We start from the raw sequence: 15,037 nt of genomic DNA, 5'->3' as shown, positions 1-15,037 counted from the left end.
GGCACAGCGCGGCGGGGGGGTGGGGGGTGGGGGTGGGGTCTCATCCCTCTGCCCAGGCGGCTGGGACGTGTGCGGGATGTTTGGGGGTTCTTCAGGCTGCCAGGTTGTCATTGGGGATCGCCTTCAAGGAAAAGGGCAGGAAGCCCAGGCACGTGCTTTCACACAGACGCAGGCCCGAGGACTGACTGGTACGTGCCGCACAAATAACTAGCAGGTATCGCATTATTACTACAAGCCAAGTCACAAGGATCGTTTTATTTCATCCTTGCTGCGACCCCAGGAGGTGGGTTGTCTGTTCTAACCTTTTAAAGATGAGGAAAGTGAGATACGGAGCGGTTAAGGCACTTGTCTCTGGTCACAGGAGCCAGAAGCTGAGCCCTCAAGTCTAGGTCCGTTCCCAGAATCCCCGGTCCCTGAGATGCTCTGACCTCACTGACCAGTCCCTCATGCCCCCCGTTTTTCTGGGCCTGTGGTGCCTTCCCATTCAGAGTTAGCTCAGAACCAGACAGGGCATGCATTCTCCCAGCCTCCTTCCACACCCAGGCCTCCCCAAATACTCCCCCAGGATCCTTCCTCTGAGAAGAGGAGAAAAGAAGGAGCTCTGGGCCAACCATTGGCTTCTCAGGAAGAGAGACACCTGGGATTGCCTGGGAGGAGGACTAAGGAGCTCCCTTGTTGGCCACTGGTCTCAGGTTAGGCCAACTCCCTGGCCAGTCACCAGCGCCTCCATTCCGGTCCTGGCTCCCTGGCCAGTGCCAAAGTCTTGAATGAGACTAGATATTTCAGTTATGGACAGCCGGTCTTGCCATAGCTCAGAAGAGCTGGGCGTGGAGGGGAGAAGTCTGTGCACATGCTGCTCCTCTTCAGGCTTGCTCTGCAGTGTCTCTTGACTTAATTCCTCTACCAATCACAGGGTTATTCCTCAAGGGAGAAGATCCAGAGTTTCTTGCGGGCTGGACCCTTAATTGTGCCTGAAGAGGGCTCTACTGCGGAGCCATCCATCATGTTCCATCTTCCCAACTTTTTCTACTCTGCTCTGCCTCTCCAGATATTAGTCACCATTCAAGGCAAATTCAACTCCATCCGTTTCTTAAATCTTTCCCTCAACTTCACCACTGCTGGACATTCTCTCCCTCCTACTTGGGGCCTCCAGAGAGTTTATGGCATCATTTATGGCCCTTCTTACACAGACTTAAGAATTATTACCTGCATGTATCTTATCTCTCCTATCAAACCCCAAGCTCCTTGAGACAAGGCCCCTGCTGCCATCTTTCATCTGTTTCGTGGGGCCTAGTAGGAGGGAAATGTATAGGAAACTTTAGGCACGGAGCTGGTTCCTGAGAATAAAGGAAGTCACTGTGCATTTGGGTCATACTGATTGTGGCAGAAGGAAACAGTAAGAGGGCTCAGTACTGTTGTTAAAGCTGGGGGTGGGATTCAAAATAGGAATCTCTTAGAAAACTAGGAATAGAAGGAAACTTCATAAACTTGATACGGAACATCTACAAAAAACCTGCAGCTAATATTATACTTAATGGTGAAATATTAGATCCTTTATTCCTAAGATAAGGGAGCAGGCAAGCATGTCTGCTCTTCCATTCAACATTGCACTTAAAATCCTAGCGAGTATAATAGCAAGAAAAAGAAATGAAATGCATAAAGATAGGAAAAGGAAAACTGTTATTATTTGCCGAAGACATAATTGTGCATATGAAAAACTCTATGAATTCTACCCCAAATTGCCAATATTGGCAAGCAAATTTAGAAACGTCAAGGATACAAAGTCAAGATAAAAAAAAAATTTCCTTCTGTATACTATTAAAGAATAATTGGAAAACAATATATTCTAAATATATTTTTTTAAATAGCATCACAAATATCATATAGAAAGGAATAAATCTAAAAAACTATTGGCAGGATATCTGCACTGGAAACAACAAAGCATTTTTGATAGAAATTTAAAAAGTTCTTAAAGAACTAGAGGGAATAAGAAAAGATATATACTATGTTCATGGATGGGAAGACTCCATGTTGTTCTGTAGATTAATTTAATCCCTATAAAAATCCAACAGGTTTTTTTTTTTTTTTTTTTTTTTTAACGCCTGGCTGGCTCAGTCACTAAGCATCTGCCTTTGGCTCAGGTCATGATCCCAGGGTCCTGGGATCGAGCCCTGCATCGGGCTCCCTGCTCGGCGGAGAGCCTGCTTCTCCCTCTACCACTCCCCCTGCTTGTGTTCCCTCCCTCGCTGTCTGTGTCAAATAAATGAATAAAATCTTTTAAAAAGAAGGAAAATAACTCAATAAGAAAAATAGCAAAAAAAAAAAAGAAAGAAAGAAAAATAGCAAAAGATTTAAATAGACACTTCACAAAAGATACAAAAATGGACCATTGAGCACATCAAAATTGTTCAACATCACTAGTCTCAGTTATTACACCTAAGGAAAAAGAAAAAATAGATAATTTGGACTTTGTCAAGATTAAAAACTTTGGTGCTTCAGAGGTTATTATCACGTAAAAGAAAAGACAGCCCACGGAATGGGAGAAAATGTTTGCTTATCACATATCTGATAAGGGACTTCTGCATAGAACATACAAAGAACTCTTGCAACTCCATAATAAAAAGACAAATGACCCAAGTAAAAATTGAGTAGACACTTCTCCAGTGAAGACTCACAAATGGTCTATAAGCACAAGAAAAGATGCTCAATCTCATTATCCTCATCAGGGAAATGCAAGTCAAAACCATCATGAGATAATTTATACTTAGGGTGTCTTCTTTAAAAAGACAGTACAAGTGTTGGCAAGGATGTGGGGAAACTGGAATCCTCATATGCTGCTGGTAAGATTGTGAAATGATACAGCCACTTTTTTTTTTTACTTTTTTTAAAAATGTATTATTTGTTTCAGGGTACAGGTCTGTGATTCATCAGTCTTACACAATACACAGCACTCACCATAGCACGTACCCTCCCCAATGTCCATCACCAGGCCACCCCATCCCTCCCACCCCCCTCCACTCCAGCAACCCTCAGTTTGTTTCCTGAGATGAAGAGTCTCTTATGGTTTGTCTCCCTCCCTGGTTCCGTCTTGTTTCAGTTTTTCCTCTCTTCCCCTATGACCCTCTGCCTTGTTTCTCAAATTCCACATATGAGTGAGATAACATGATAATAGTCTTTCTCTGATGGACTTATTTTGCTTAGCATAATCAATACCCTCTAGTTCCATCCACATCATTGCAAATGGCAGGATTGCATTTTTGATGGCTGCATAATATTCCGTTGTATATATATATACCACATCTTTATCCATTCATCTGTCGATGGACATCTGGGCTCTTTCCATAGTTTGGCTATTGTGGACACTGCTGCTATAAACGTTGGGGTGCAGGTGCCCCTTCGGATCACTACATTTGTATCTTTGGGGTAAATACCCAGTAGTGCAATTGTGGTACAGTCACTTTTGAAAACATTTTGGCAGCTCCTCAAAGGCTAAACCTGGAGTCACCATCTGATCCAGCAGTTCCACTCAGGTATATACCCAAGAGAAATGAAAACATATGTCCCCACAGAAACTTGTACACAAATATTCATCCAGCAGTATTCATAATAGAAAAGGTGGAGACCACATAAATGTCCATCAAATGAGTATTGGGTAAATAAGATGTGGTATGTTTTTACAAATGACTATTATTCAGCAATAATAATAATGATGAAGTGCTGGTGCAAGCCACAATGTACATGAACTTCAAAAATACAATGCTAAGTGAGAGAAACCTATCACAAAAGACCACACACTTCCTTATCCCATTTACAGGAAATGTCCGGGATGGGGAAATCTATAAAAATGGAGTAGATTAAGGGTTGGCGTAAGGCTTGGACGGAGTTAGGAGGGAGATTGAAGAGGGTGGTTGAAGGCTAAGGCGTGCATTACCCTTCCTGGGGTAATGAAAGTGTTCTAAAATTGATGGTGCTGATGGATGCACCACATTGTGACTATAGTTAAAGCCACCAATTGTACAACTTACGTGGGTAAACGGGAGGGTGTGTAAATTATATCTCAATAAAAGCATTTCTGAGAAAAAGCTACCGTGAGTAACGCTACATACTCACTGGAATGACTGAGTTTAAAAGACTGAGAACAGTAAATGTTGGTGAGCACGTGAAAGAACTAAAATGCTCATCCGTTGCTGGTGGAAGCATGAGATGTCACAACCACTTGGGAAAATGGTTGGCAGTTTTTTTATAATGTTCAACATTCGTCTATCCTAAGAATCATTAATTCCACTCCTGGGAATTTCTTCAAGTGAAATGAAAACCCATGTCCACAAGAAGACTTGTACAAGAAAATCCATTGCAGATTCATTCATTATTGCCCCAAAGGGGAAACATCCCCAAAGCTTGCCCATAGGAAACCAGATAAGCGATTGATGGGCCATTCATCCAGCACAGACACTCTGAATGGAAAAGAATGGACAGCAGAGACATGCAGCAACATGGATGGGTCTCAAAAACATGCACAGCAAAGAAGCTAGCCGCTGAAAGGACAAAGTGGCTTGTTCTCTTTATATGAAGGCTGCTGGCAGGAAAACCTAATCTCCAGGGAGAGAAGTCAGAATGTGGTTGCTCAGGATAAGGGGCCTTGATTTGGAAATGGGCCAGGGGGAAGACTTTGGTCATAGAAACATTCCATATCCTGTTTTGGGTGGCAGTTATCTGAATATATACAATTGTTCAAGATCATCAAACTGAACGCCTATGAAGTGCACGTTTCAGCGTATGGTCCTTTTACCTCAACCCAGCTAGGAAGGGTTGGGAACCAGAGTATGTAGCCAGAAAAGGGAGTCCTAGAAGTTGCTTGCTTCATTCATTCATTCACAATACAATACATATCTGTCGAGCCCCTACTAAACAGGCAGGTACTGTTCTGGAAGCTGGTATCACTGGTGAGTTAGCTCCATGTTCTTGCCCTCATGGAGCCTACATTCCAGTGGGAGAGATAATTAACAAAATAAACACAGAAGCTCAGGTGCAGGGGGGGGGAAAGGATAAGGGGATTTAAAGTAATAGTTCTACTAAATGCAGGAACTTTGCAGATTCTGGGCATCACCTTTGCTCAACAGGAACCCAAAGGTCCATCCCTCCCTCCTTTCCTTCCTTCCTTCCCTCCTCTCTTCCCCTTCTTTCCTTCCTTCCTTCCTTCCTTCCTTCGTTCCTTCCGTTTCTGTCCTCTTGCCCTATAAGCCTGGTGCTTCAGTGTGTGGGTCTTATAAGTTTCCTAGCTGAGTTGCCACTAGCCTATGACTTTTCTGGCTCCCCTCTGAGGAACACATATTGTAATCAAGACTCACTCTCACGGATGTGCTCAGAGTCTGGCCCAGAATGGGCAGAAACTCCATCAGGTGATGTTGATTTGTAGATTGCACACAGTTGCAGGGGACAACCTGAGGGCAGAGCTCACCAGAGCAGCCTGAGTCTTTCCACCTGACCTCCCAAACTTCCTGGCCTCTATCAGGGATAGCGATCTTTCTGAGGAATCCTGGGCCCTAACTTGGACTTGCTTTGGCTTCCCATCAGAGTCCTGGCAGCTGAACGACACCCAGCAATTGCACTGCTACATCTATTTGATCTTTGTCTTGTAGGGACGCCTGATGGAAGGGTGGGCAGTCAGAGGACTCTTCTGAGAGGGGACTGCTGTGAGAGCAAAGATGTTGATTGTCCTGTCAAAATTCCTCTCCCTGACAAAGGAAGGACGTGAGCCCAGGCAGGTCACTGTGAGAGGAGATGAGAGAGACTGCTCTGTCTCCTGAATGGGTGGGCACTTCTCAATGGCATTGCCTCCCTTTCATGACCTCATGGCCCCAAGCGTGGCTTTGGGCTTCACGGTGGAAGCGGCCCAGTGAGAGGGGGGAAGACTTCCCTGGGAAGCCATGATCTCCCTTGAAGGGGAGCCTTCTAGGCCTGGGGGGGGGGCCCTCCCAGAGCTTCCCTGGGCTTTGAAGCAGAAGCCTTGCTGCATCTCTCTGTCTCACCTCTGTGGCTGTGAGTCACTCTTTGCTGCAGACTCAGCTGCCAGGTCTGTCAAGGCAGTCTCTGATGACTCTGACATGGCCTGGCCAAGGGTTCTGAAATGTCTGGGCACACACTGTGTGCTGGTTTCTGCTTCCTGGACTCATGGGGAAGACCCCAAGTCCTGGGCATCATGGTACTGACACTGCGTTGCATTGTGGCCATCAAAACCACACCCTTTGTAGGTTTCAGTTTCTTTCCCTCGGCCACAGTTAGGCAAGGGGGTGACACTGTAGTCATAAGCTGCCACTTGGGAGGAGGGAAACTAGCAAGATTCCAGAAGCCTGTTTCTTTCTTCCACCTCTACTCCCAGGTTTGTTCTTTCAATGCTTTGTCACTCAGTTTCTCTTCTGTGAAATGGGGGCAGGCAGACTTGGATCATCATGTGCTTCCCTCCCCAGAGTGAATCAGTCTCCCAGGTGTTTGGGGACAGGATTAGGGCCCCTGTGAATGGCTTTCTGCACACGAGTGACCTTCATCCCAGGACATCTTGTGCTTCTCATGAATGCTGCCTCATGACATGGATGGGCCCCAGCACTGGGGACAGTTTTGGCCTCCGTGTTCTCTTCTTGACCCATTCAGGGAGAGGGAGCCTGGGGACACATCCATGGACTTATGGAGCATTAGGTTGCAGATAGGAAGAGCAAGATGGAGCTGCAGCTCAGTGATGGGGTCTGGTCCTTGTGGAAAGCCTACCTTGTGGGTTGGTGAGTGTCCCCAGCCAGATGTCAAATGGGGGTGGGGGGCTGAGTGGAGGTATGTTCACAGATCTTCATGCAACCCGGACAGCCCACTCGACGTTCCCTTCCTTTTGCCCTTCCGGGCTCCCTGCAAGGAGAGGCCAGCAACATCCATAAAGCTCTGAGCCTGGGGAGGGAAGGCCCCAGGAGGACTGGCTGGGAGCCCCAGAGGCACTCAGGCAACTCACCACTGTCGCCTGGCCCAGCTGCCCTCTAGCTCTGTCCTTCTTACCTTCTCTTTCCTCACACTTTGACACTTTAAAATACAGATCTAAGTCAGCTCCTGGGTATACATAAGTAAAGATGATACATTCCCTTGACCTAAGTCCCTACCCCATGAGTCCCAGAGACTAGGCCCATCCCCTCCCCCATGACCTATAGGTGTTGGACCCAAGCCTTCTCCCAGCTGCTGTGGCTCAGCCCTTCTAGGTCCTGAGATTAAAGTGTCAGCTTGCTCAAATAAACAAGCGCACCGAGACCAGTTGTGATCCAACCAGCCCCACGTATTTGTCTATCCACACTGCCCATGGCATCGTGGCAGCAGGGCAAGAGGCCAGCGCTGTACACAATGTCCTCACAACTCTGACCTCAGGATTTCCCTTGGGATACAGTCAATGTGGAGAAGGGAGGGAAGCCAGCTCCTGCATCTGGCCTGGCATTTGCCCCAGCCAGTTCTCTGTGTGGAGAGATGGGGGAAGGGCCCTCTTGGGCTTTGGAATCTTCCCTGTCCCTTGGCCCAAGCTGAGTCACAGGCAGTAGACAACCCAGAGAGCTAGGGGGAGTCGACTCCCCTCTTCCTTCTCAGAGGAGAGGGGGCCAGGCTGGTCTGCCCTTCTCGATCCTGTCCTGGCACCACTGGCTTCTGGAGGTGCTTGAGTGAAATAAGGGATGGGGCCCCCACACCTCCATGACTATGTTGGTTCTTACCTTCAGTGAATGTTTATGGAACATCACATGGTCGTAGGCATAGTGCTAAGTGCTGAGGTCATATGGAGCTCCTGACCTTGGGCAATCACCATAGTGGAGGAGATCCTTATGACTGGATGAGCTTCGCACACAGTGAGAAGAGGCACACAGCAGACCAGGTTGGGAGAATCAGGGAAGACTTTCTGGAGGAGATGGTGGTGCTAAATCCCATGGGGCCATTTTGGATGAAAGTGTAAATGGGCAGTTGATGAATCTATGTGCTCAGAAGAAGGATAGAGACTCTAAACTGCTACCCCACTGACTAGGTTCCTTGAGCACATCTTCTGGACTTGTGCTTACATGTGCAGGTGTACGTACCAGGGGAAGGGCCTCTACCAGGCCATATTATCTATTGCCAGGACTTTGGGTTATGTCTCCAGATGAGATAATGTGATTTGGAACACTTAATGTCTTGGGTCATAATATGTGACCTCGGGAGTGACAGCCTGGGTAGGTAAGACCCTGGGGACAAGAAGATCACAGACCAGGCCAGTTTGGAGATTCTTTTGGTGGCCTGACCTGCTGCAGGGCATCTTTCCCCATTCTGGGAAGGCAGCCCCACATTTGAGGATTCCATATAGATGGACAGCACAGGCTACAGGACAGAAACAGGCCCAGCAGCTCCCATAACATATGAGCTGAAAGAAAGTCTTTCTTGTCCTGATTCTGCTCTGAGCCAAAGTGGGAAGAGGAGAGGGGGGCCTCAGCCTTTCTTCTGTGGTCAGAGAGAAGTATATGCCCATTTGCTTCCCTTAGTTGCTAAGAGTGCCCTGAGGGCATCACCATCAGTATTCCAGAATTCCAAACCAGTGCCTCTCTCCCACAAGTGAAAGGGCCAGGACCCTAGCCATTGCTAGCCCTTCCCCCTTCACTCTTGTTTCTCTCCTCCCCTTTTTCTCCCTTTCTGTAGCTCCCTGCAGGCCCTGCCAGAACTGGGCCCCAACCCCACAACCTTTCCCCCTTCAATCCCATGCCAGGGAGCACAGATAGTTTTATCTCCCATGGCCTTCCCTTTGCCTGATAGTAACCTCTTCCATAGCTGATGTCACCTCTGCTTTGCACTGACACAGCAGCTGAGCAGGGCACAGGGTCCAGAGGGCAGCTGGCTGTGTCCCGAGCGAAGCTTCCCTCTGTGTCCTCTCTGCTAGCCTTTTCCAGCCAAGAGCCTGCTGCTTGCCCATGCTGTCCCTCTGAACCAGTGTGTCCACCTGGGGATTGAATGTTGACCGAGCCTCCATGTGCCCAGCAGAAAGTCAGAGCTGTGTTCTGCAGCGGAGAGAATGGAGCCAGAGTTCTGTCCCACCCCTAGAGAGCTCACAGATTTCTAAGAGAAACAAGACAAAGCACAGTAGTCATTTGGGCAAGATAATGTCTGCTCATGGCACAGTGTGAATATAAGACGTGGAGTACAGGTTCACCCTTCCTAACAAAGGTGCTTTAGACCTGGTTAGGGGGAGAGGATGGGCTTGAAACAGACCCACTTAGCATTCTTTTAGTGTCTACTTATGTGCACTGTGCTAAGTGCTTTGACTGTCTATTAATATTTATCCCTATATTTAACCTTATTTTGCAAGACTCAGGAAAGTTGTGCCAGCTCAGGGCTTGGGCGGAGGTGGTAGTGTGATGTGGTAGAAATAGTACAGCTGCTGGGTGTGTAGTAGGTACTTCACAGACTATCCAGCAAGGAGTTCTTTCCAAGCACAGAACAAATATGCTAAGCAGAGAGTGGGTGGGAGACTTGATGGGTCCCATCTCTCTTCTGCCCTGCCACCACCCACCCCTGCCCCCATGGTCCCATCCAGGCTCCATAAACCCTGGAACCTAGGGTCTGGCCCCCAGGCAAATTACAGTCTGAAGGCCCCCTGGTTACCCAGAGGCATCTTCCTTCTACTCCACTTGCCATTTTACCTTTTTTCTCCACTCTCCCTGTCCAAGAGGGAAAAGGGAAAAATCCCATGCTTGCCTTCAGCCTCGCCTTTGACATTTAAGGTGTAAAATAATATAATATAATCATGATGGATTTCCAGGCTATTTCTCTGCTGCTCCACAACAGGATTTGGCTGGATTCCCCCCCTTTTAAAAATATTTTATTTATTTATTTATTTATTTATTTATTTATTATTTTTAAAATTTTATTATGTTATGTTAGTCACCATACAATATATCATTTGTTTTTGATGTGGTGATCCATGATCCATTGTTTTCGTATAACACCCAGTGCTCCATGCAGTACGTGCCCTCCTTAATACCCATCACCAGACTAACCAATCCCCCTCCCCCCTCCCCTCTAAAACCCTGTTTGTTTCTCAGAGTCCATAGTCTCTCATGGTTCATCTCTCCCTCCAATCCCCCCCCCCCATTTTTCCCTTCCTTCTCCTAATGTCCTCCATGTTATTCCTTATGTTCCACAAATAAGTGAAACCATATGATAATTGACTTTCTCTGCTTGACTTATTTCACTTAGCATAATCTCCTCCAGTCCCATTCATGTTGATGTAAAAGTTGGGTATTCATCCTTTCTGATGGCTGAGTAATATTCCATTGTATATATGGATCACATCTTCTTTATCCATTCATCTGTTGAAGGGCATCTCAGCTCTTTCCACAGTTTGGCTATTGTGGACATTGCTGCTATGAACGTTGGGGTGCATATGGCCCTTCTTTTCACTACATCTGTGTCTTTGGGGTAAATACCCAGGAGTGCAATTCCTGGGTCATAGGGTAGCTCTATTTTTAAATTTTTGAGGAGCCTTCACACTGTTCTCCAAAGTGTTTTCCAACTTGCATTCCCACCAACAGTGTAAGAGGGTTCCCTTTTCTCCACAACCTCTCCAACATTTGTTGTTTCTTTCCCTGTCCATTTTTGCCATTCTAACTGGTGTAAGGTGGTATCTGAATGTGGTTTTGATTTGGTTTTCCCTGATGGCTAATGATGATGAATATTTTTTCATGTGTCTGTTAGCCATTTGTATGTCCTCTTCAGAGAAGTGTCTTTTCATATCTTCTGCCCACTTTTTGACTTGATTATTTGTTTTTTGGGTGTTGAGTTTGAGAAGTTCTTTATAGATCTTGGATACCAGCCCTTTATCTGTAGTGTCATTTGCAAATATCTTCTCCCATTTTGTGGGTTGCCTCTTTGTTTTGTTGACTGTTTCCTTTGCTGTGCAGAAGCTTTTTATCTTGCTGAAGTCCCAAAAGTTCATTTTTCCTTTTGTTTCATTAGCTTTTGGAGATGTGTCTTGAAAGAAGTTGCTGTGGGCGATGTCAAAGAGGTTACTGCCTATGTTCTCCTCTAGGATTTTAATGGATTCCTGTCTCACATTGAGGTCTTTCATCCACTTTGAGTTTATCTCTGTGAATGGTGTTAGAGAATGGTCGAGTTTCATTCTTCTGCATGTGGCTGTCCAATTCTCCCAGCACCATTTATTGAAGAGACTGTCTTTTTTCCATTGCATGTTTTTCGTGCTTTGTCAAAGATTATTTGACCATAGAGTTGAGGGTCCATATCTGGGTTCTCTATTCTGTTCCATTGGTCTATATGTCTCTTTTTGTGCCAGTACCATGTTGTCTTGGTGATCACAGCTTTGTAATATAACTTGAAATCGGGCAACGTGATGCCCCCAGCTTTGTTTTTCTTTTTCAACATTTCCTTGGCGATTCAGGGTCTTTTCTGATTCCATACAAATTTTAGGATTGTTTGTTCCAGCACTTTGAAAAATGTCATTGGAATTTTGATCGGGATGGCATTGAAGGTATAGATTGCTCTGGGTAGCATAGACATTTTAACAATGTTTATTCTTCCGATCCATGAGCATGGAATATTTTTCATCTTTTTGTGTCTTCTTCAATTTCTTTCATGAGTGTTTTGTAGTTCCTAGAGTATAGATCCTTTACCTCTTTGGTTAGGTTTATTCCGAGGTATCTTATGGTTTTTGTGCTATTTGTAAATGGAACCGTTTCTCTAATTTCTCTTTCTACAGTTGCGTTATTAGTGTATAAGAAAGCAACTGATTTCTGTGCATTGATTTTGTATCCTGCCACATTACTGAATTGCTGTCTGAGTTCTAGTAATTTGGGGGTGGAGTCTTTTGGGTTTTCCACATAAAGTATCATGTCATCTGCAAAAAGAGAGAGTTTGACTTCTTCTATGCCAATTTGAATACCTTTTATTTCTTTTTGTTGTCTGATTGCTGTTGCTAGGACTTCTAGTACTATGTTGAACAATGGTGATGAGAGTGGGCATCCTTGACGTGTTCCTGATCTTAAGGGAAAGGTTCTCAGCTTTTCCCCATTGAGGATGATATTCGCTGTGGGTTTTTCATAGATGGATTTTATGAACTTGAGGAATGTTCCCTCTATCCCTATATTCTGAAGAGTTTTAATCAGGAAAGGATGTTGTATTTTGTCGAATGCTTTTTCTGCATCAATTGAGAGGACCATATGGTTCTTCTCCCTCCTCTTATTAATGCGTTCTATCACATTGATTGATTTGCAAATGTTGAACCACCCTTGCATCCCGGGGATAAATCCCACTTGGTCATGATGGATGATCCTTTTAATGTATTGTTGGATCCTATTAGCTAGGATTTTGTTGAGGATTTTGGAATCCATATTCATCAGGGATATCGGTCTGAAATTCTCCTTTTTGATGGGGTCTTTGCCTGGTTTGGGGATTAAGGTAATGCTGGCCTCATAGAATGAGTTTGGAGGTTTTCCTTCTGTTTCTATTTTTTGAAACAGCTTCAGTAGAATAGGTATTATTTCTTCTTTGAATGTTTGGTAGACTTCCCCAGGGAATCCATCAGGCCCCAGACTCTTGTTTTTGGGAGGTTTTTGATCACTGCTTCAATCTCATTACTGGTTATTGGCCTATTCAGGTTGTCAATTTCTTCCTGTTTCAGTCTTGGTAGCTTATAGGTTTCCAGGAACACCTCCATTTCATCCAGATTGCTCAGTTTATTGGCATATAGTTGTTGATAATAATTTCTAATAATTGTTTCTATTTCCTTGGTGTTAGTCATGATCTCTCCCCTTTCATTCATAACTTTATTAATTTGGGTCCTTTCTCTTTTCTTTTGGATAAGTCTGGCCAGTGGTTTATCGATCTTATTAATTTTTTCAAAGAACCAACTTCTAGTTTCGTTGATCTGATCTACTGTGTTTCTGGTTTCTAATTCATTGATTTCTGCTCTAATCTTAATTATTTCTCTTCTAATTCATGGCTTAGGCATCATTTGTTGCTTTTTCTCTAGTTCTTTAAGGTGTAGAGTTAGTTGGGTAATTCGGGATTTTTCTTTTTTTTTTTTGAGTGAGGCTTGGATGGCTATGTATTTCTCCCTTAGGACCACCTTTGCAGTATCCCATAGATTTTGGACCGATGTGTTTTTGTTCTTATTGATTTCCATGAATTGTTTAAGTTCTTCTTTGATTTCCTGGTTGACCCAAACATTCTTGAGTAGAGTGGTCTTTAGCTTCCAAGTGTTTGAATTTCTGCCAAATTTTTTCTCGTGATTGAGTTCCAGTTTTAGAGCATTGTGGTATGAGAATATGCAGGGAATAATCTCAATCTTTTGGTATCGGTTGAGACCTGATTTGTGACCCAGTATGTGGTCTATTCTGGAGAAAGTTCCATGTGAGCTCGAGAAGAATGAGTATTCTGTTGTTTTAGGGTGGAATGTTCTGTAAATATCTATGAGGTCCAACTGGTCCAATGTATCATTCAAAGCTCTTGTTTCCTTGTTGATTTTCTGCTTAGATGATCTGTCCATTGCTGAGAGTGGAGTACTGAGGTCTCCTACAATTAACGTATTGTTATCAATATGACTCTTTATTTTGGTTAACAGTTGGCTTATGTAGATGGCTGCTCCCATGTTGGGGGCATAGATATTTACAATTGTTAGATCTTCTTGTTGGATAGACCCTTTAAGAATGATATAGTGTCCTCCTGTGTCTCTAATTACAGACTTTAGTTTAAAATTTAATTTGTCTGATATAAGAATTGCTACCCCAGCTTTCTTTTGAGGTCCGCTGGCACGGAAGATGGATCTCCATCCCTTCACTTTCAGTCTGGATGTATCTTTAGGTTCAAAATGAGTCTCTTGTAGGCAGCATATGGATGGGTCCTGTCTTTGTATCCAATCTGCAACCCTGTGCCATTTTATGGGAGCGTTTAGGCCATTCATGTTGAGAGTGATTATTGAAAGATATGAATTAATTGTCATCATGTTGCCTGTGAAGACGTTGTTTTTATAGATTGTCCCTGTAAATTTCTGTTTGTGGATAAAGTATTCTTGGCTGCATGTTCTTCTCATTTAGTACCCTGAATATGTTTTGCCAGGCCTTTCTGGCTTGCCAGGTCTCTGTGGATAGGTCTGACGTTATTCTGATGTTCCTCCCTCTGTACCTAAGGAATCTCTTCCCCCTAACTGCCCTTAAGATGGTTTCCTTGGTTCTAAGATTTGCAAGTTTTACTATTACATGCTGGGGTGTTGGCCTGTTTTCCTTGATCTTGGGAGGGGTCCTCTCTGCCTCTAGGACTCGAATGTTTGTTTCATTTCCCAGATTAGGGAAGTTCTCAGCTACAATTTGCTCAAATACATCTTCTAGTCCTCTCTCTCTCTCTCCACCCCCTCTGGGATTCCAATTATTCTGGCATTGGAACGCTTCATGGTGTCACTTATTTCTCTGATTCTATTTTCATGGATTCTGAGTTGTTTTTCCCTGGCCTCCTCTTTTCCCTTTTTATCTATTATATTGTCTTCCAGGTCGCTTATTCTCTCTTCTGCCTCAGTTACCCTAGCTGTTAGATTATCTAGATTGGATTGGATCTCACCGATAGTATTTTTAAATTCTGCCAATTCACCTTTTATTTCTGCCCTTAGAGACTCTATGTTGCCATTAATTGATTTCTCCATTCTAGTCATTGTCTTCACAATTGCTAGCCTGAATTCCATCTCCGAAATCTTGGTTATATCTGCATCCATTTGTAAATCTGCAGCATAAGTCATAATCTCTGAGTCTTTTCTATTTTGGGGGCTCCTCCTCCTTGTCATTCTGTTGATGGGTATTTGAGGGAATGTATAGAGTCCAAATTATTGACCAGAACCCAAGCAAGATGCACCTGTTTTCTTGGGAACTTAGGGTTGCTGGCCTCTTGTTTTCCCAGCCTGTCTTCTGCGGGAGGGGCCTGCCACGCTGTTACTCAGGCAACCCTGTTTGGGCGGAGTTGCCCTGCGCCCCTGTGGCAGGGGATGGGCTCAGCGGGA

General features: G+C 44.6%; 1 protein-coding gene across 1 annotated transcript in view; it reads left to right on the top strand.

Annotated features, from left to right (window-relative positions):
• PKD2L1 (polycystin 2 like 1, transient receptor potential cation channel) overlaps positions 1–15,037 on the top strand; it is an 89,413-nt gene that overhangs the window by 32,867 nt on the left and 41,509 nt on the right. The gene's annotated exons all lie outside the window — the stretch shown is intronic.

This window comes from Mirounga leonina, unplaced genomic scaffold, assembly GCF_011800145.1.
Source record: "Mirounga leonina isolate KUSES-001 unplaced genomic scaffold, KU_Mleo_1.0 Mir_114, whole genome shotgun sequence".
Taxonomy (NCBI): Eukaryota; Metazoa; Chordata; class Mammalia; order Carnivora; family Phocidae; genus Mirounga; species Mirounga leonina.
Note: the sequence above shows the minus strand (reverse complement) of the source record. Positions and strands in the feature narration are given on the sequence as shown.